The 20673-nt window shown below is 38.3% G+C and overlaps 1 pseudogene; it reads left to right on the forward strand.

Annotated features, from left to right (window-relative positions):
• Nucleotides 1-3369: 3369 nt before the first annotated feature.
• On the forward strand, nucleotides 3370-3478 carry LOC133617451 (5S ribosomal RNA; annotated as a pseudogene).
• The last annotated feature ends 17195 nt before the right edge of the window (nucleotides 3479-20673 follow it).

A 20673-nucleotide genomic window follows, 5' to 3' on the forward strand; every position in this document is an offset into this window, starting at 1 on the left:
AGCTATCAATTATAGTCTGGAGCGCCACGCACTGAGGGTCCGATGGGGTATTCATATGGATATTAAAGTCCCCCATAATGATTATATTGTCTGCGTGCGTCACTAGATCAGCAACGAACTCTGAGAATTCATTGATAAAGTCCGAGTAGGGCCCTGGGGGGCGGTAGATAACAGCCATATCGAGAGGCAGCGGTGCGACAGACCTCATAGTAAGCACCTCAAACGATTTGTATTTATTATTTAGGTTAGGGGTAAGGTTAAAGTTTTCATTGTATATTAGTGCGACCCCCCCACCCCTTTTAAGGGGACGGGCAATATGCGCATTCGTATAGTTAGGAGGAGATGCCTCATTTAGCGCAAAAAAATCGTCTGGTTTGAGCCAGGTTTCGCTAAGACCAATGACGTTAAGATTGTTGTCTCTAATGACCTCATTAACTAATAACGTTTTGGGAGACAATGATCTTATGTTTAAAAAGCCCATATCATAAGTATTGGGCTGTTTTGACGAGTTTTTGTTTAAATTATCCGTAGTAGCAATATTAATAATGTTGCGTTTATTATACATAGTGCACTTTAAATAGTTTCGACCATTTCTAGGAATTGATACGACGGTAATTTTCAGAATGTTTGCTTGATGCTGCGATCGACTGAACGCATCATGATTTGCCACCTCAGTAGAATGCATATCTACCCCTGACACATTCACAACAGAAAACACATTATGTGAGTTGTGTGTTATTCTAAGAAAATTGCTATGCGTACAGGAATTATCCAGTCTGGCGCTGGCTAGTTCTAGCTTAACTGACTCCTCACCCGGACTAGCAGGCTCTGTAATTGCCTGTGACCAGGCTTGCTCTAGTGTAGTTAGTCAAATGTGACTTAAACAGTAGTCAATGTTTTTAGACAGGATGATGGCGCCTTCCTGGTTAGGGTGAAGGCCGTCTCTCATCAGCAAGCCTGGTTTGCCCCAGAAAGAGGGCCAATTATCAATAAACGTTAGTCCCTGTTGTCTACAGAAGCTAGCCAGCCACTTGTTAAGCGAGACTAATCTGCTATATCTCTCATCATTGCCTCTCGCAGGCAGGGGGCCAGAGACAATTACTCGATGCCTGGACATCTTTCTAGCGAGATCACAAGTCCTGGCTATGTTTCTCTTTGTAATCTCTGACTGTCTCATTCTAGTGTCATTGGAGCCAACGTGTACAACTATATTCGCATAACTAGTGGTGCGATTAGCCTGTCGTACGTGTTTACTAGGCCTGTTGCGAGTTAGCTCCCTAAGATTAGCCTCAATGTCAGGTGCTCGGGCCCCCGGGATGCACTTAATTGTGGCTGGTTTGCTAAGCTTTATGTTTCGGGTGATGGAGTCCCCTATGACTAAGGTGTGGTGCCCGGTAGACTGGGGTGTAGGACTAGCTAAAGAGCTAAATCTATTATGCGTCTCAACCGGTACACCGTAGCTTGTAGGCCGCTTAGGACTACTACAGGCTGGGCTAGTTAGCTCGCTACAGCTAACGCTAGCAGATGTGTCCGCAACATCTAAAGTTACGAGATTACTCTGCTCTAACTGGCGGACACGGCCCTCTAGCAGAGCCAGCCTCTCCGTGAGTAAGGTGCAAGACGCGCAGGAAGCCATACTCACGGTGTTTTCTGTCACCGAGTGAAGTTCCTGCTGTCTTCCGAGAAGTCCTGGTCACGGTGTGCAGGAGTAGATTCCTTCTGACTGGCGCCGCCTTTCTCCGCGCTAGCTTCGTTAGCTTAGCAGCTAGCTGCTAGCTAGCTGCGGGAGGGGTGGTGAGACAGAGATCGGGTGATTTGCAAGTTAAATAGTACTACTAAATATGTTGAGAAAGTAATAAAGAAAGCTGCAGAACAATTAAAAGCACACAAATAGAACGATACTTAGCTTTTTCGAAACAGCGAGCAGTCAGCGGGCAGTCACGCACGGTGAACCGGAACCGGAAGCTGTGATCACTGCCGTTGTGTCCTCACGTTTATGCCTCTCTCCCTTCTTTTTTTTTTATAAACTTTTTGGTTGTCGTTCTTAAAAGTGTTTTGTGGGAATGCGCACTGTCTTGTGACTTGTTGGTGGGCATGCATGTTGAATTCCTGAATGTTGGTTGTTGAATTAGTGACAAAAAAATGACTTTTGTATGATAAATTATGTGTGGATTAGCTTATTGCTAGCGGCAGTTGTTGCGGGGTTTCCTGGTCTCGTAAGTTTACGCACGGGTCAGGGGCTCTGTTGTGTGTCTGTGTGGACATCTTGTGTGCCGCTCTAGCATTAATATGAGTGTGTATTATTTTCTTCTTTATTTTTTAGTGGAGAGAGATCCTTTTTGCCGTGGACTGTGTGTGACGCCCCGTTGTTTTTGTTTCTATTCAAAAAAGGTATGTATGTTATGAGGTATTTTTGACATAGTTTATTGTATAAAAAATATAAAAAGAGTCGATGTGGGTGGGAAAGATGAGGTGTATTACCGCACATTTTAAGGATCATTTTTCGTAATATATATTGTTATTTGCTGAAGTATATATTTTATATACTGTGTTTTATTTAATTAATTTAATTGAGACTATTTTATGCTTTATTTACCTTTTCATTATTATTATTATTATTACTATTTTAGTTATTATTATTATTATTATTATTTCCACATTAAGAATATATAATTGAATTGAGTGAGCACTGACGCTCGGAGCTGTGGAGAGAGATCGTTTTTGCCGTGGACTGTGTGTGACGCCCCGTTGTTTTTGTTTCTATTCAAAAAAAGGTGAATAAATCCTCCATGATTCAACTCCTGTGTGTGCACCTCACTACAAGATACACAACGCAGATCAATGACTGTTACATATATATATATATATATATATATATATATATATATATATATATATATATATATATATATATATATATATAATGAAATACTTGACTTGGTGAATTCTAGCTGTAAATATACTCCTCCCCTTTTAACCCCGACCACGCCCCCCACCCCCCGCCTCCCGAAATCGGAGGTCTCAAGGTTGGCAAGTATGCATCAGTGACTCATGTATAACATAAACAGTGGGATTTCTAACAATTCGGAAGGTTTGTGTTGGGTTTTTTCTCCTACAGAAAATATATTAAACCAAAAAATTTGTTTTTTTCTTCATCTTTTTCCATTTTCACACATCTCTGAAAGAGGCCCAGGGAGCCACTAGGGCGGCGCTAAAGAGACACATGTCATCCGGTCTGGCTGAGAAACACCGGAAAAGAAGACATTGACAGACAGAAATGAATGTGGCACACACACAAAGCTCTGTGTAAAAAGTGCCTTTTTACACAGAGTGTCACTTTTAAAAGGGGCTTTCGAAGCATCACCAATGGCTTACGGCCATACTACCCTGAACACGTCCGATCTCGGAAGCTAAGCAGAGTCGGGCCTGGTTAGTACTTGGATGGGAGACCGCCTGGGAATAACAGGTGCTGTAAGCTTTTTATCCTCACAGCAGAGGGCGCTGTTTCTACCTTTTTTTTTTTAAATCAAGCTTTTTATCCTCACAGCGGAGGGCGCTGTTTCTACCGTATTTTCCGCACTATAAGGCGCACCTAAAAACCACAATTTTTCTCAAAAGCTGACAGTGCGCCTTATAACCCGGTGCGCTTTATTACGATTCATTTTCATAAAGTTTCGATCTCGCAACTTCGGTAAACAGCCGCCATCTTTTTTCCCGGTAGAACAGGAAGCGCTTCTTCTTCTACGCAAGCAACCGCCAAGGAAAGCACCCGCCCCCATAGAACAGGAAGCGCTTCTTCTTCTACCCGCCCCCGGAAGAAGAAGAAAAAACGCGCGGATATCACCGTACGTTTCATTTCCTGTTTACATCTGTAAAGACCACAAAATGGCTCCTACTAAGCGATCCGGTTCATAAAAAGACGCAATCTCTCCATCCGCACACGGATTACTACCGTATTTCACAGCAACTGATATTCCTAGCTGTGAACCGCACTGTGGAACGGGAGCACGTACGGTGAATATTCGCACCACAGGGAATGAGAAGTCATCCTTCACTGTGGTTCTAGCTTGCCATGCTAACTTCCACCCATGGTGACATTCAAAAGGAAGACCTTGCCAAAAGAGACCTTTCCAGCCGGCGTCATCATAAAAGCTAACTCGAAGGGATGGATGGATGAAGAAAAGATGAGCGAGTGGTTAAGGGAAGTTTACGCGAAGAGGCCGGGTGGCTTTTTTCACACAGCTCCGAAGGCGAACACACCTTCACTAAGACGGGCAGACAGCCTCGGACGACATACGCCAACATTTGCCAGTGGATCGTAAATGCCTGGGCAGATATTTCGGTCACAACTGTGGTCCGAGCTTTCCGGAAGGCAGGATTCACAGAACTGCTGCACAACAACAGTGACACTGACTCCGGTGACTTCGACGAGACGGAACCGGCCATTTTGGATCCCGTATTCGCCCAACTTTTCAATTCGGACACCGAAGACGAAGAATTCGAAGGATTTACGAATGAAGAATAACTTCAGAAGGTGAGCGCTATGTTTATTTTGTGTGTTGTGACATTAACGTTCGAGCAACATTATGTTGCTATTGTTCTACACCATTTTGAATTTTACTATGTTTGTGATTGCACATTTGCGTACATTTTGGGACAGAGTTGTTAGAACGCTGGTTTTCAATATATTATTAAAGTTTGACTGAACTATCTGACTGTTTTTTTGACATTCCCTTTAGCGCAGCGTTTTTTTGACATTCACTTTAGCGCAGCGTAGGCGCAGCTTATAGTCCGGGGCGGCTTATTGGTGGACAAAATTATGAAATATGTAATTCATAGAAGGTGCGGCTAATAATCCGGTGCGCCTTATAGTGCGGAAAATACGGTACCCTTTTTTTTTTTTTTTTTTAAATCAAAAATGCTATCCTTTTTAATTCACATTTCAGTGCCATAGTATGGAGGACAATATCTGACAAAAGCACAAATGTCTAAATGAATACATAAATGATTAAATGTGTAAATAAATACATAAATGCGTGTAAATAATTGAGCCATACAGTACAGGCGGTCTTGTCCCTTATTGTGGAAATAAGTTGAGCCAACACACGACGTGCTGCTAACTGTATTTTTATTCGCGACTCTTGGGAATAACCCATCACATTTCAGGCAACGCTAAAACAGGAAGTCCCTCGTCCCTTGGGCCAATCATATTTGTGTATACTTCAGGGACCGCTCGAAAATCGTATTACACAGGCCAAAAGTTTGGACACACCTTCTCATTCAATCTTTATTTTCAAGACTATTTACATTGTAGATTGTCACTGAAGGCATCAAAACTAGGAATGAACACATGTGGAGTTATGTACTTAACAAACAAAAAAAGATGAAATAACTGAAAACATGTTTTATATTCTAGTTTCTTCAAAATAGCCACCCCTTGCTCTGATTACTGTTTTGCACACTCTTGGCATTCTCTCGATGAGCTTCAAGAGGTAGTCACCTGAAAGGGTTTTCACTTTACAGGTGTCATAGTTGTGATGCCTTCAGTGACAATCTACAATGTAAATAATCATGAAAATAAAGAAAACACATTGAAATGAGAAGGTGTGTCCAAACGTTTGGCCTGTACTGTACATAGTCAAATGTCCTTGAACATATTTCTTATATTCATTTATTTCCACATTTATGTATTTGTTTCAAATTTATTTAATCCCACCTTTATTTATTTATGCATTTATTTATTTCCACGTTAATTTATGTGCCATTTATTTAGCAGTTTTAGTTATTTAATTCACACATTTAATTATTGATTTATTCATTATTGATTTATTTATTCCAGTATTTATTTACAATTTTGTCAGGTATTGTCCTCCATATAACAGCATTTCCTTTCCCCTAAAATTACAAACATCTATCCATCTATCCTTGACTTTATGGGGGCTTGAGGCGGTGTAGTTCGCTTGCCATGCGGTCTTTTTTTGCTGCGAAACACTACAAATAAAGACAAAAGAGTGACATAGCCAGAAAAAACACCACTGATTAGTGTGGCACAGACACTTGGCTCTGTGCAAAACGGTCATATAAGTCATATAATATATTTCATATCAGTTTCTACAGCAGCCATATATGTATATGTATATGTATATGTATATGTATATGTATATGTATTTGTATATGTATAAAGTCGTGCTCATAAGTTTACATACCCTGGGAGGATTTATGATTTCTTGGCCATTCTTCAGAGAATATGAATGATAACACAAAAACTTTTCTTCCACTCATGCTTAATGGTTGTGTGAAGCTATTTATTGGCAAACAACTACTCGTTTTAAATCAAAATGACACAAGAAAGTACCCAAATGACCCTGATCAAAAGTTTACATACCCCAGTGACTTTGATCTGATAACATGCACAAAAGTTGACACAAACAGGTTTGAATGGCTAATCAAGGTTCCAATCTTCACCTGTGACCTGTTTGTTTGTAATTAATGTGTGTGTATAAAAGGTCAGTGAGTTTCTGGGCTTCTGACAGACCATTGCATCTTTCATCCAGTGCTGCACAGATGTTTCTGGATTCTGAGTCATGGGGAAGGCGAAATAATTGTCAAAGGATCTGCGAGAAAAGGTAATTGAACTGCATAAAACAGGAAAGGGGTATAAAAAGATAGCCAAGGAATTGAGAATGCCAATCAGCAGTGTTCAAACGCTGATTAAGAAGTGGAAAATGTGGGATTCAGGTAGACCGGCAAAGATTTCAGCCACAACTGCCAGGAAAATTGTTCGAGGTGCAAAGAAAAATCCACAAATAACTTCAGCTGAAATACAGAAAAATTGTGGTGTGTGTGTTTCAAGATGCACAATAAGGAGGCACTTGAAGAAAAATGGGCTGCATGGTCGAGTCGCCAAAAGAAAGCTATCACTCCAAATTACTCTGTTCCAGAAATTTTGAGGCTTGTCTCTGTGCTGTTTGGCGTAATGTAAGCGGGATACTTTGTGTCTTGAATGTTGAAAATGAGAGCAGAAAAGGTTTCCTCTCGTTAATTAAACCGAAACTGTTTGTTGCACTTTATTCAATTCTTATTTGAATGAATTATTAATATTTAATTAATAATTTAATTGTTGTTTACTTGCCTGTTTGTATCCATAATTCATTTATACCTAATTTCCTTACAATAAATAACAGGATATAGGGAACTTCACCTGCAGTGTCCACTTTATTTTTTAATATATATATATTTTTTGGCTAAAAAGTTACTGAATCGATTCCAACTGACTGAATTGCAAATTGCATCGTTCTAAAAAAAATTGTATGGAATTGTTGTTAAAACAAATCGTTACTCTGCTTCTTCCTACTCCTTTTCGAACATGTTGAAAAGAGAAACTGGAGATTGTGATTTATCATGTTGTATACTTGCATGTTCGAAATAAACTCAAACTCAAACTCAAACTCAAACTCAAACACCCCTGGTAAAAAGATAAATAATTCAATGGAAAAAGTGAATGATCATGTTTTACGACTAGATAGCAGCAAACATCACTTTTCACATTTCCTAAATGACGTTGCCTTTAGCAACATAACTGTTGCCCCTGCATGGCCTTGAGTTATTTTATTTCACATGAAAACAAGACGTTTTTGTGCTTAACGATTACCAAGCAAATGTAAAATGATAATACTAAATGTTTAGAATAACAGATCAGCCATAAAAAAAAACAGAAGACACTCCCTCTTTCAACAAAGTGGAGGCTAGATAAGGTCGCAGTTCTTCTATTTTCCTGCAGAATTGACAACATTCAGGACCTCATTACTTCTTTTTATAATGATCCATTTGTGATCTATTATTTATTTGTGTTTTACTGCTTCAACTGTTTCTTTACAAGACATTAAAACAACAATGATAATTTATTGAATTAAGTCCTGACGTTGAATAACTCAAACATAACATTGAAACAACATGCTTTTGGCAACGTTTAATCAGTGTTGAGATCTGATTTGATTTGACCATTGAATTCTGGTCATTTACAACCCAAAATTATACAACACAAATACAACATTGAGACAATGACAAGATTTATTCAATGTCAGATTGTGACGTTGATTTGACCATTGAATTTTGGTCATTTACAAACCAAAATTATTCAACACAAATACAACGTTGAAACAATGACGACGTTTATTCAATGTTATTGTGACGTTGATTTGACCATTAAATTTGGTCATTTCCAAACCAAAATTATACAACACAAGTACAACGTTGAAACAATGATGTTTATTCAATGTTATTGTGACGTTGATTTGACCATTGAATTTTGGTCATTTCCAAACCAAAATTATACAACACCAATACAATATTGAGACAATGACAACGATTATTCAATGTTATTGTGACGTTGATTTGACCATTAAATGTGGTCATTTCCAAACCAAAATTATACAACACAAATACAACGTTGAAACAATGACGACGTTTATTCAATGTTATTGTGACGTTGATTTGACCATTGAAATTTGGTCATTTCCAAACCAAAATTATACAACACGAATACAACGTTGAAACAATGACGTTTATTCAATGTCAGATTGTGACATTGATTTGACCATTGAATTTAGGTCATTTCCAAACCAAAATTATACAACAATAATACAACGTTGAAACAATGACAACTTCTATTCAATGTCAGATTGGGACGTTGATTTGACCATTGAAATTTGGTCATTTCCAAACCAAAATTATACAACATGAATACAACGTTGAAACAATGACGTTTTTTCAATGTCAGATTGGGACGTTGACTTGACCATTGAATTTAGGTAATTTCCAAACCAAAATTATACAACACAAATACAACGTTGAAAAAATGACGACGTTTATTCAATGTCAGATTGGGACGTTGATTTGACCATTGAATTTTGGTCATTTCCAAACCAAAATTATACAATGCTGAAAGAATGAAGACGTTTATTCAATGTCAGATTGTGACGTTGATTTGACCATTGAAATTTGGTCATTTCCAAACCAAAATTATACAACACAAATACATCGTTGAGACAATGATGTTTATTCAATGCCAGATTGTGACGTTGATTTGACCATTGAATTTTTATCATTTCCAAACAAAAATGATACAACACAAATACAACATTGAGACAATGACAACGTTTATTCAATGTCAGATTGTGACGTTGATTTGACCATTGAATTTAGGTCATTTCCAAACCAAAATTATACAACAATAATACAACGTTGAAACAATGACGACGTTTATTCAATGTTATTGTGACGTTGATTTGACCATTGAAATTTGGTCATTTCCAAACCAAAATTATACAACACAAATACAATGTTGAAACAATGACAACATTTATTCAATGTCAGATTGTGATGTTGGTTTGATGATTGAATTTTGGTAATTTCCAAACCAAAAACTATACAACACAAATACAACGTTGAAACAATGACGTTTATTCAATGTCAGCTTGTGACGTTGATTTGACCATTGAATTTTTATCATTTCCAAACAAAAATTGTACAACACAAATACAACATTGAGACAATGACAACGTTTATTCAATGTCAGATTATGACGTTGATTTGACCATTGAATTTAGGTCATTTCCAAACCAAAATTATACAACAATAATACAACGTTGAAACAATGACGACGTTTATTCAATGTTATTGTGACGTTGATTTGACCATTGAAATTTGGTCATTTCCAAACCAAAATTATACAACACAAATACAATGTTGAAACAATGACAACATTTATTCAATGTCAGATTGTGATGTTGGTTTGATGATTGAATTTTGGTAATTTCCAAACCAAAAACTATACAACACAAATACAACGTTGAAACAATGACGTTTATTCAATGTCAGCTTGTGACGTTGATTTGACCATTGAATTTTTATCATTTCCAAACAAAAATTGTACAACACAAATACAACATTGAGACAATGACAACGTATATTCAATGTCAGATTATGACTTTGATTTGACCATTGAATTTTGGTCATTTCCAAACCAAAATTATACAACACAAATACAACGTTGAAAAAATGACGACGTTTATTCAATATTATTGTGACGTTGATTTGACCATTGAAATTTGGTCATTTCCAAACCAAAATTATACAACACAAATACAACGTTGAAACAATGACGTTTATTCAATGTCAGATTGTGGTGTTGATTTGACTATTGAATTTAGGTCATTTCCAAACCAAAATTATACAACACCAATACAATATTGAGACAATGACAACAATTATTCAATGTTATTGTGACGTTGATTTGACCATTAAATGTGGTAATTTCCAAACCAAAATTATACAACACAAATACAATGTTGAAACAATGACGACGTTTATTCAATGTTATTGTGACGTTAATTTGACCATTGAAATTTGGTCATTTCCAAACCAAAATTATACAACACAAATACAACGTTGAAACAATGACAATATTTATTCAATGTCAGATTGTGATGTTGGTTTGACCATTGAATTTTTATCATTTCCAAACAAAAATTATACAACACAAATACAACATTGAGACAATGACGACGTTTATTCAATGTTATTGTGACATTGATTTGACCATTGAAATTTTATCATTTTCAAACCAAAATTATACAACAATAATACAACGTTGAAACAATGAAGATGTTTATTCAATATCAGATTGTGACGTTGACTTGACCATTGAATTTAGGTAATTTCCAAACCCAAATTATACAACATGAATACAACATTGAAACAATGACAAGGTTTAGTCAATGTTATTGTGACGTTGATTTGACCATTGGAATTTGGTCATTTCCAAAACAAAATTATACAACGTTGAGACAATGACGTTTATTCAATGTCAGATTGAGACGTTGATTTGACCATTGAATTTTGGTCATTTCCAAATCAAAATTATACAACAATAATACAACGTTGAAACAATGACGACTTTTATTCAATGTCAGATTGGGACGTTGATTTGACCATTGAATTTTGGTCATTTCCAAACCAAAATTATACAACACCAATACAACGTTGAAACAATGACGACGTTTATTCAATATCAGATTGGGACGTTGACTTGACCATTGAATTTTGGTCATTTCCAAACCAAAATTATACAACACAAATACAACATTGAGATAATGACAACGTTTATTCAATGTCAGATTGTGATGTTGATTTGACCATTGAATTTTGGTAATTTCCAAACCAAAATTATACAACACCAATAATACAACGTTGAAACAATGACGACGTTTATTCAATGTCAGATTGTGACGTTGATTTGACCATTGAATTTTTATCATTTTCAAACCAATATTATACAAAAATAATACAACGTTGAAACAATGACGTTTATTCAATGTCAGATTGGGACGTTGATTTGACCATTGAATTTTGATCATTTCCCAACCAACAACGTGGATCCAATGTTGGACATCAATGTTTTCTCAATTTACAAACACAACTATTTTGCAATGTTGTTTCAAAGTCCATTTTAAAGGACATGTATGTATAATCAACGTTGTATCTTGTATGCTGTTTTAACACAAAATATGTCAAATACTAACAACTTTGCACACACATATCCCCAACTCAGTCAGTCATACACTACCTGCAGTCAAGGAAGCAGGGCGAAACTTTCTCACGGCGTGCAGCAACAGAGCGGCCAGAGCGGCGTGTGCTGTGCCACTCGGGCGGGCATTAGCCCTTGAGTGCCCGGTAAAATAGTCAATTCCGGCGTCGCTAAGTGTCTACGTTGGTGTGGCTCGTTTCTAGCCTAGATCCAAGTTGCACTGCAGCCGGGCTCGGCTCACCTTCAGCCGTGGCCCAGGTTAGCATGGGTCCGAAGCCAAGGAGAGTGGTTAGCCCCCCTGAGGACGACATGGAAGAAATTAAGAAATCTCTTGAGTTCTTGTCGGCTGAGATCGCAACAATTGCTGACCAGCAAAAGAAAATTGTGGATCTGATGGGTGACATTCAGTCACTCAAAAGACTGAACACGGAGAAAGACAAAGCTATAAAAGTTTTGGAATGTCGCGTGGCCGACTTGGAGCAGTACTCCCGCATGAACAACGTGATCGTCAGCGGACTTAAGACCAAGCATCGGTCATACGCCAGTGTGGCAGCCCGGGAGAACGGTCCCGTAGGGCGGGAGGGAGTTCAATCGGAGTCAGAGGTGGAATCACTGGAGCAGCAGGTGGTCAGCTTTTTGGGGAGCAGGAGGATCTCCGTGGACAAGAGCGACATTGAAGCCTGTCACACCCTGCCTACGAGAACCAAAGGAGCAACACCAGCGATCATCATTCGCTTCACCAACAGAAAGAACAAGATCGCGATCCTAAAACAGGGTCGCAAATTAAAAGGAACGGAGGTGTACATTAACGAACACCTCACCAAAAGGAATGGTGAGATCGCCAGGCGCGCACGAATCCTGAGGAAGCAAAGCAAAATTCAGTCTACATGGACTGCTAGCTGTAAAGTGTTTATCAAGCTGAATGGTACCACCCCAGAAGAGGAGAAAGTCATGGTCATCAACGACATCAGTGATTTGGACAAATTCGATATCTGAGGAACTATCTGCAGCGATGTAGGACCCCTGTGTCTACTCATGGACACTTTTCACACACACATCATGACTGTCACTCATTGTTTCCCTTTTTTATTCTTTAGTTTTTTTAATTCTTTAGTTGTTTGCTGCAGTTGCAGATGTCATGCCTATGTACTAGTTGGGCGTTGTTATATATGTCTACCTGTACGGCTTTTTATGCCTCAAAGCAGGCCTACACTACTGTGTTTCAGGGTCAATTGTAAAAAGCAATATAAGTCATCAATCGCTCTCTCTCTTCATCATGGTTTCATACAACCTTAAACTACCCGGCAAAGGCCTACTGATAGCTCACTTGAATATCTGTAGCTTAAGAAATAAAATCCCTGATTTATGTATGATAATGAAGTCTAATGATATACACATTATGGCAATATCTGAAACCCATCTTGACTCCTCTTTTGAGGATGATGAATTAGCTGTAGATGGATACACAATTTTTAGGAAGGATAGAACAAGATATGGTGGAGGTGTAGCTGTGTATGTGCAGAGTCACATTCCTGTGAAAGTAAGACATGATTTAATGTTGGCTGATATTGAGGCCCTGTGGATCCAGGTTCACCTGCCACAGACCAAACCCATACTGGTTGGGTGCTGCTATAGACCACCTAGTGCCGATATAAAATACCTGGATTTAATATGCAAGATGTTGGATAAATCTAGTGATGAAAACAGAGAGATATATTTTACAGGGGACACAAACATTGATTGGTCTGCTATGTGCCCGCTGAAAAAGAAACTTATTGCTGTAACTAATGCCTGTAACCTCACACAGACTATTACACTACCAACCAGATCAACTATAAATAGAAATGGGCTAAAGTCATCCAAATGCATTGACCACCTATTCACTAATGTTCCTGATAAATGCACTAAAACAGTATCAATAGCTCTTGGCTTTACGGATCACAACTTAATTGCAATAAGGAGGAAGACCAAGCTCTCCAAAGCTCCTAGTGTGACTATACATAAAATATCTTATAAATATTTTAATGAAGTAAAATGATCATGGCGGAGCCAGAAGTCGAGTTTGCTAACATGGAGATATTTTCACTACTTTTCTTTTGTCGAGCACAAAGAAAATAACATTTTAGTTAAATGTAAATTGTGCTTTGGATCAAAGATGCCATCTACTGCCCAAAACAGCAATTCAAATCTGCTGAAACAAGCTACATAGCAACATGCTTCGACGAAGCTAGTAAAGAGAGACAGAGACTCTGATGCCATTTCACCTCCACCACCACCACCATTCACCGCTGAAGGTACACACTCTGTCAATCAATGTTCCCTCTAATAGTTCATGTGTGTGAGCAAATGCAAAAAGTCCCTGAGCATTGAGTGGAGTCCATGTGAGCAACTTTAGACGTGCACACTGTGGCTACACCAGCAGCACACCTGTCCCAAACCTCACTAAATAACAACTTACATCTCCATCCATCCATCCATTTTCTACCGCTTGTCCCTTTCGGGGTCGCTGGAGCCTATCTCAGCTGCATTCGGGCGGAAGGCAGGGTACACCCTGGACAAGTCCCCACCTCATCACAGGGCCAACACAGATAGACAGACAACATTCTCTTATTATTATAATCAAATGACAGCAGTCATTTCCATTTCTAATATAAGTGTTTAGGCCCACTTATAATGACAATAACAAAAAATATTGTTTTTCATGAACTGTGTACTTGTATTGTTTGTCTGGGTGGAGGTCCTGCTTTGGAAATAATTTGTACCCCTTTCAGACATTGCATTTAGTTCCCATTAAAACATTCACATGTTGCACAATGAGATGTAAGCAGGGGATCATGTGTACATTCCTGCAACTTCCTGTTTGTAAAAAATATATTTTTATTAGTATTTATTTAATATACTAACAGCATTTAATGATTAATATTTATAAATTAAGATTCCTAATAAATGACACTAGAATAAGCACACATTTGATTGGTAAATCATAGTGTAACGACCTGGAATGACACTTTATGTGTGGTGTTGGAGTTGTCCGACTTTTTGTGTGGCTGTAAACGCATCACTGGCTAAGTTGCCATATGTGCAAGTGTTGGCGCACGTGAGAGAGCGAGCGGCTGCTGTTGATATAACAAAGTTGCTTTTGGTCTGGTTTGTACTGCAGAAAATGACCAGTTTTGCTAGATATCATTTTTTTTACTAATGTTTTGGTGATGTGTTTATGGCCGACAGTAAAGAGTTTTGCTCAGTAAAGTGATGGATGGAATTCATGTCCTCAAAGCGTCTCGACAGACGTTACAATATTTGAACAATGATGACGAAAACGGTTTTGTCTGTCGTGTCCGTGTCGTGTCGAAAATTGTTATGCGCTTATTTTTTTATTTGATTTTGTGCATGGCATAGATTTGCCGTGCGCAGAGGACGCTTGAGCAGTGCGCAATTGCACATGCGCGCTCCTGAGAGGGAACGTTGCTGTCAATTCTCTTATATACTCTTTCATTCTAGACTTCTAGAGTGTTTGATTATCACATCACTCTAAATGTATAGACTATAAAGTTCACAAACATAAAGAGGGATCCTAGTGGGCCAGGCCAATCTTTCCTTATCTCTAAACTAAAACTGGGGAAATGTGTAGAGTGTTCTGGGCTTCAGACATGATTTTGTATCAGAATTACTTGAGGAAGAAAATGCCTGGTTAGACTTTGTGTATGTAGTGTGTGCCTTTCTTGCTTTACAGCTATGCTGTTATTATGCTGTTTGTTACTTATGTATGTTATGTTGCAGCTATTTAAAATAGTTTTGTCAATTTGTTCTGGCCAGAAACAAATTGGCCTTTGTAACATATATTTGTCTTTGTGTGTTGTATGTAGACCACATGGCTTAGCAGAGTTGAGTGATGCAAATGCATGTCAAGTTGATCAACAGACTGTATTATTCTCCAGTGCAATAACAGTACTGAAATGAAGGCTAAAAGGGCATTAATTGGAGCTTTAAAAAAAGAAAAGAAAAAAGAAGTAACTAAATAGTTACTTTTCACAGTAACGCATTACTTTTTGGTGTAAGTAACTGAGTTAGTAACTGAGTTACTTTTGAAATGAAGTAACTAGTAACTGTAACTAGTTACTGCTTTTCAGTAACTAACCCAACACTGCCTACAACAAACTGATGTCGGGTTCCCAGCATGCTTATAGGCAAGGTCACTCAACATCTACTGCTCTAGCTCAGCTGACTGATGACTGGCTGTCACAAATGGATGTCAAGAAGATGGTTGGTACTGTCCTGATTGACTTTAGTGCGCATTCGATGTCATAGATCACAACATAATGATCTCCAAACTGAGAAAATATGGTTTTAATAGTATGTCACTTTCTTGGATGTTGAGCTATCTATCAGCAAGATCACAGAGAGTGTGTTTTAATGGTAGCCTATCTGAACGCAAGTACAATTACTGCGGCGTGCCTCAAGGAAGCTGCTTAGGTCCTTTACTTTTTATTATTTTTACTAATGATCTTCCCTGTGTTACAACAAACACCAATATGGTTATGTATGCAGATGACACAACTCTATACAGTACTGCCTCTACCTTAAATGACCTAGAAAACAACTTAAATCAGGACCTGGAGAGAGTGTCCCGCTAGGTAAATGATAGTAAACTTGTTGTGAATATTGACAAAACAAAAAGCATTCTTTTTGGATCCAGGCATATGCTTGTTGATGACCCACTGCTTCATATTTTAATGTCAGACATACGTATTGAGCAGGTCAAAAAAGCAAAATTGCTTGGTGTGCTATTAGACAGTCAACTGTCATGGTCCGATCATATTAATGGTATTTCAATGAGAATGGGAAGAGGTTTAGCCATGGTCAGGAGGTGCTCCACCTTCTTGACATCCTCAACAATGGCTCAAGTCATACAGTCCTTGGTTTTCTGTCATCTTCATTACTGTCCTATAATATGGTCCGCTACGACTAAGTCCGACCTGAACAAACTGCAACTTGTTCAGAACAGAGCGGCTAGACTGGTACTTAAATGTTCTTTGCACACTAATATTGCATTTATGCATTCACGCCTGTCCTGGTTGTCTGTTGAACAAAAGATGCATTGTAGTCTCATTATGTTCTTTAGAACTATCATTTTAGATCAATCACCAGATTATTTTTACAAACAGTTTTTAAAATCAACTAACACACATATTCATGACACTAGCAATGCCAGCAATGGCTATTTGGCACTTCCTGCTCCCAGGACCAATCTCCTCAAACATACAGTCATGTATAGATGTACATCATTTTGGAATGGGTTGCCATCTCACATTAATCTCTCACAAAGTAAATTGTCATTCAAGACAGCTTTGAAGATACACCTATTGCAGCTGCCCACATGACGAGAATTTTTAATACTGGTTTTAACTAGCTTTTTATCTTATGTTGTATTTTTCCATTGTATAATGTCTGTTATTGCATGTATTCTTTGCATTTTTCATTTTGTATGCTCCTATATGGACCCCAGGAAGACTAGCAGTCGCCTTGGCGTCAGCTAATGGGGATCCATTCAATAAACAATAAACAATAAACAATAAACTAACCATTACAACTCTAATTTCCCATTGATTGCCAAAGAGTAAATGCGTCTCTAAAGTGAATTTATTTGTGCAAAATAGTAGGCACTGACTGCAAATTGAAAAATGTGATGCAAAAATTCACAGGGCGATAAAGTTATTCTATGGCATCTGCACCTGTTTGTAAATTATGTTAAAGCTTCACGTGCCAACCAGCGCTTGGTGATACTGCACATTTTGCTATCGATATGATACCAAGTAAATGCAGAGCCAGTATCGCTAATACTGATACTGCTTACTTGAAAGTTTTCAAGAGCCAGGCCTAAATTGTGGCTCAAAGCAGAATTCTATTTTGACTTCCCTCCATTACAAAATGTTCACACTTTTTTATTTATGTGAATTCATTTTTATACCGATCAAACTTTAGTTAAATCAGATGCATGTTTTATACTATATGAATTCACGGTAGATACGTTGTTTAATAATTATTTGTGTGTGCAATATAACAAATTTAACATAAAACACAGATGAGCATATCTGGACTGATACATCACATAGATCAGTGATATTTAACTAATTTTTTTTTCGGACAGCTCAGCTTTTCCTCTCACTTTTGGATTTATTTTGTTTATTCTTGAGAAACAATGTGCTCTACAGTTGACATTTGATTTTGGTCTATTTATTTTGTCAGAGTTATAGGAGTGCTCTGCGGTTTGTAAGGACCTTCTGCAAAAACCCAGGATGAAGATGGAACTCCAGAGGCAGGGTGCAGCTAGGAGAATGATTTATTCTTCATAAATCAGGCAAAATACAAAAATACAGCAAAGCGTGCCGATTGCACGGGAAGATAATGAAATAGCTAACGGGAAAACTTAGCATAGAATCAGAAATCAAAGAGTATACCCACGTAACTAGTTGCATAGCGCAAACAAAACAGCCAGACGGAGTGTGGCGAAAGGCATTCATAAATAGCTCTCTGATTAGTGCCCGGGAGCAGGTGAGCGTCCCAAACACTAATCAGAGGCAGGTGGAAAATAATCAGCACCCATGGCAGCTAAGAAACACAAACCCAGGGGTGCTGAAAACAGAACTAAGGCAGTTAAACAAAAAAAAAACATGATCCGTGCAATGGATCATGACAAAGATCATCTCTATGACAGAAGAGTTTTTTTTACAATCTGCTGCAAAAATGTGAGTCTCTCACAAGTTGTTTTAACTGAACTTGCGGGCCACCAGTCAAATAACGCACATAATTAAAAAAAGAGAGGACCTAAACTGGAACCTTGAGGAACTATAATATAACTTAAGACGTTGAACAAATGATTACTGACTGAATCTGAAGTAAACAAGCTCCAGCAAAACTTTAGTTACATCAATTTTACTAAGAAATTACAAACCCCGTTTCCATATAAGTTGGGAAATTGTGTTAGATGTAAATATAAACAGAATACAATGATTTGCAAATCCTTTTCAACCCATATTCAATTGAATGCACTACAAAGACAAGATATTTGATGTTCAAACTCATAAACTTTATTTATTTTTTGCAAATAATAATTAACTTAGAATTTCATGGCTGTAACACGTACCAAAGTAGTTGGGAAAGGGCATGTTCACCACTGTGTTACATCACCTTTTCTTTTAACAACACTCAATAAACGATTGGGAACTATTGTTGAAGCTTTGAAAGTGGAATTCTTTCCCATTCTTGTTTTATGTAGAGCTTCAGTCGTTCAACAGTCCGAGGTCTCCGCTGTCGTATTTTACGCTTCATAATGCGCCACACATTTTCGATGGGAGACAGGTCTGGACTGCAGGCGGGCCAGGAAAGTACCCGTACTCTTTTTTTTTTTCTTTTTTTTACGAAGCCACGCTGTTGTAACACGTGCTGAATGTGGCTTGGCATTGTCTTGCTGAAATAAGCAGGGGCGTCCATGAAAAAGACGGCGCTTAGATGGCAGCATATGTTGTTCCAAAACTTGTATGTACCTTTCAGCATTAATGGTGCCTTCACAGATGTGTAAGTTACCCATGCCTTGGGCACTAATGCACCCCCATACCATCACAGATGCTGGCTTTTGAACTTTGCGTCGATAACAGTCTGGATGGTTCGCTTCTCCTTTGGTCCGGATGACACAATGTCGAATATTTCCAAAAACAATTTGAAATGTGGACTCGTCAGACCACAGAACACTTTTCCACTTTGCATGAGCCCATCTTAGATGATCTCGGGCCCAGAGAAGCCGGTGGCGTTTCTGGATGTTGTTGATAAATGGCTTTCGCTTTGCATAGTGGAGCTTTAACTTGCACTTACAGATGTAGCGACGAACTGTATTTAGTGACAGTGGTTTTCTGAAGTGTTCCTGAGCCCATGTGGTGATATCCTTTAGAGATTGATGTCGGTTTTTGATACAGTGCCGTCTGAGGGATCGAAGGTCACGGTCATTCAATGTTGGTTTCCGCCCATGCCGCTTACGTCCAGTGATTTCTCCAGATTCTCTGAACCTTTTGATGATATTATGGACCGTAGATGTTGAAATCCCTAAATTTCTTGCAATTGCACTTTGAGAAACGTTGTTCTTAAACTGTTTGACTATTTGCTCACGCAGTTGTGGACAAAGGGGTGTACCTAGCCCCATCCTTTCTTGTGAAAGACTGAGCATTTTTTGGGAAGCTGTTTTTATACCCAATCATGGCACCCACCTGTTCCCAATTAGCCTGCACACCTGTGGGATGTTCCAAATAAGTGTTTGATGAGCATTCCTCAACTTTATCAGTATTTATTGCCACCTTTCCCAACTTCTTTGTCACGTGTTGCTGGCATCAAATTCTAAGTTAATGATTATTTGCAAAAAAAAAAAAAGTTTATCAGTTTGAACATGAAATATGTTGTCTTTGTAGCATATTCAACTGAATATGGGTTGAAAATGATTTGTAAATCATTTTTATTCCGTTTATATTTACATTAACACAATTTCCCAACTCATATGGAAACAGGGTTTGTACAATGCAAAGGCGAGAACTTAAAGGGGTGCCTTGAGGAATGCCGCAGTTAAGTAAATCACAAGTTTGGAACTCAGTGTTCTATGTTTTATAGCAAGATTCAAATGTCAATGCAAAAACCTGGCAATGTGTTCACAGTGGTCCAAGTTCTTCTATACAACAGGAGCATTCTAGTGTCTTGGAATGTTCTCATTCATCCAGGTCATTGTAATCTCAGGGCATTCAGTCGATGGCAACTGGACTGTTTGGTTTGTCTTAGAAGACGTTTTGCCTCTCATCCAAGAAGGCTTCATCGGTTCATGCTCATAGACTTAGATTGGTCAGATCGATTCTAGCAGCTGATGCCAAAACCCCAAATATCTATACTCCAAAACCAGGAGGTCGTGCCTGGGCAAAGATGGTTTCGCCCTATCGTAGTGAGAAAAACAACTGTTTTGTTGCAAAACAAGCAATCCTACTGTCAAAGCCAAAGACAGTCGTTGAATTGGAATTTCCCCTCGATAGCATTGAGGTATTGTGTGGCAGAAC

This window comes from Nerophis lumbriciformis, linkage group LG16 (genome assembly GCF_033978685.3).
Source record: "Nerophis lumbriciformis linkage group LG16, RoL_Nlum_v2.1, whole genome shotgun sequence".
NCBI classification, from domain to species: Eukaryota; Metazoa; Chordata; class Actinopteri; order Syngnathiformes; family Syngnathidae; genus Nerophis; species Nerophis lumbriciformis.